The following is a 2,500-nucleotide window of genomic DNA, read 5'->3' on the forward strand; positions in this document are numbered from 1 at the left end:
ATGAGATGATGTTGATTCTATAGTTAAATTCTTTTCCCAGCCCGCTGGGAATTTATGTTTCTGATACTTTAAGATGTTTATTGCCCTCCCCTGTAGGGGGGGTAAAATATCTTATTTAATCAGATATTATTTCAGCTGTTATATACTGTTTATGACACACAGTCCTACTAACTTTGTGTTAGAACAATAAATGATAAAGTGGTGATGATGTTGATGTTGATGGTGGTGATGATGATGGTGGTGATGATGATGATGTTGATGATGATGTGATGATGTTGATGATGGTGGTGATGATGGTGATGATGATGTTGATTCTATAGTTAAATTCTATTCCCAGCCCGCTGGGAATTTATGTTTCTGATACTTTAAGATGTTTATTGCCCTCCCCTGTAGGGGGGGTAAAATATCTTATTTAATCAGATATTATTTCAGCTGTTATATACTGTTTATGACACACAGTCCTACTAACTTTGTGTTAGAACAATAAATGATAAAGTGGTGATGATGTTGATGTTGATGGTGGTGATGATGATGGTGGTGATGATGATGATGTTGATGATGATGTGATGATGTTGATGATGGTGGTGGTGATGATATTGATGATGATGATGTTGATGATGGTGATGGTGATGATGATGGTGATGATGATGTTGATGATGATGGTGATGATGATATTGATGATGATGGTGGTGGTGATGATGATTATGTTGATGATGATGAAGATGATGATGGTGATGATGAATATGATTATGGTGATGATGATGACGGTGGTGATGATGATGATGATGGAGGCAGAGATCAGACTAATAGAAGATCTGCAGCCTCTGAAGGACCTCAGCTTCCTCCAGAAGTCCAGTCTGCTCTGTCCCTTCTTGCAGACGGCTTCCCAGTTGTGTCTCCAGTCCAGGTTGTTGTCCAGGTGAACACCAAGGGGTTTCTACTCCTCCTCCTCTTCTTCTCCTAGGATGTTAACAGGATTCAATTTGTTCCTGTTTCTTCTGAAATCTCCAATCATCTCCTTGTTTTGTTGACCTTCAGGATCAGATGATTGTTTCCACACCATGCCACAAAGCGCTTCACCAGCTCTCTGTCCTCAGCTTCTGCTCCATCTTTGATGCTCCCAATGACTGCAGAGTCATCCCAGGATTCCTGCAGAGGACAGGACTCTGTCTGGTCCTGAAGGTCAGAGGTGAACAGAGGAATGGAGAGAGAACCGTCCCCTGTGGAGCTCCTGTGCTGCTGGATCAGACTGCTGAGCCTTCAGTCTACCAACCTGTGGTCTGTCTGTCTGGTAGTCTTTGATCCAGGTGGTTGTTGAATCCTCCACCTGAGTCTGCTGGAGTTTCTCTCAAAGTCAGTCAGGCTCAAACTGGAGAAATCAAAGACCATGATCCTCACAGTGTTGCCTGCCTTGGCTAAATGTCAGTGGGTTTATTGAAGCAGGTGGATGATGACATCATCCTGGAACTGTCTCCAGGGTCAGACTAAGGGGGAAGAGGTGCTGTAGAATCCCACAGAGCTGCTCTGCTCAGGCCTTCAGGACTCTGACACAATCAGGACCTGCTGACTGATCACCATCCAGTCTCTCCTGTTGCCTCTTTACTGACTTCTAGAGACAGACAGGTGGCAGGTGGAGGGAGCAGCACCACCTGCTGGTCTGGCTGATAATAGAAGCAGGAGAGTGAATGTCAGAGGAGGGCAGGATGTCCATGCACTGGTGTAACTTTCTGAAGGACTGGTGTGGAAATGTCCCCACCAATAATTTCCACTGATTTCCTTCAGCCAGCAGTAACTGGGAGCAGCTGTCTGTGTTCAGAGCGTTTTCAGTCTGTGTTTTTTCCTCGCTCTCCTGCTGCTCTCTAGCCCCTCCTCTTGGTGAAACATCATGGGATCTGTCGCTTTGGGACAGAATATTATTTGGGGTCACTATTTACTGCACACAGAGTCGCTACTAGGAAGAGAAGAGATACCGGATATGGCAAGCAGTTTCAACATACAGTCGGTTTCATCGGACCTACTATGGCCAGCCGTTTTAACATAAATTCGCAGCAGCAGTCAGTGAATTTTAACTGGCAGCTACTCCAATATTTGTTTCAGTAAAGGTTAGGAGACTGGTTGGTTAAAAAATCAGAGATGCCAACGAAAAATCCGTTCATTACATACAGAGCTTTTTCAGCTAAAATTGGCAGCAGAGTTTACATTTATATAAGTTAAAAGGCTGGGCTCCTCAGAGGATCATTACTCAGAGTTCCAGATTAAAATGAACACAGATCTGTTGTTTTCAGATTGAACAGAGAATCAGACTGCAGAGCTTCTAGAGATCTTGAAAATCAATTTCTCTGGCATTATATTGGTAGACAGGTTCATCAATTTGATTTAAAGCAGAGCAGAGACACAATTAGGGAGAGCTGCTGATTTAGACGTGAAACAGATTTACTGGGATATGCTACACGCAATAAAATATATCTCCAACTTTACAATAAAAAATATGCTATGCTAT

This window comes from Cyprinodon tularosa, unplaced genomic scaffold (assembly GCF_016077235.1).
Source record: "Cyprinodon tularosa strain WSP-4 unplaced genomic scaffold, ASM1607723v1 ctg983, whole genome shotgun sequence".
Taxonomy (NCBI): Eukaryota; Metazoa; Chordata; class Actinopteri; order Cyprinodontiformes; family Cyprinodontidae; genus Cyprinodon; species Cyprinodon tularosa.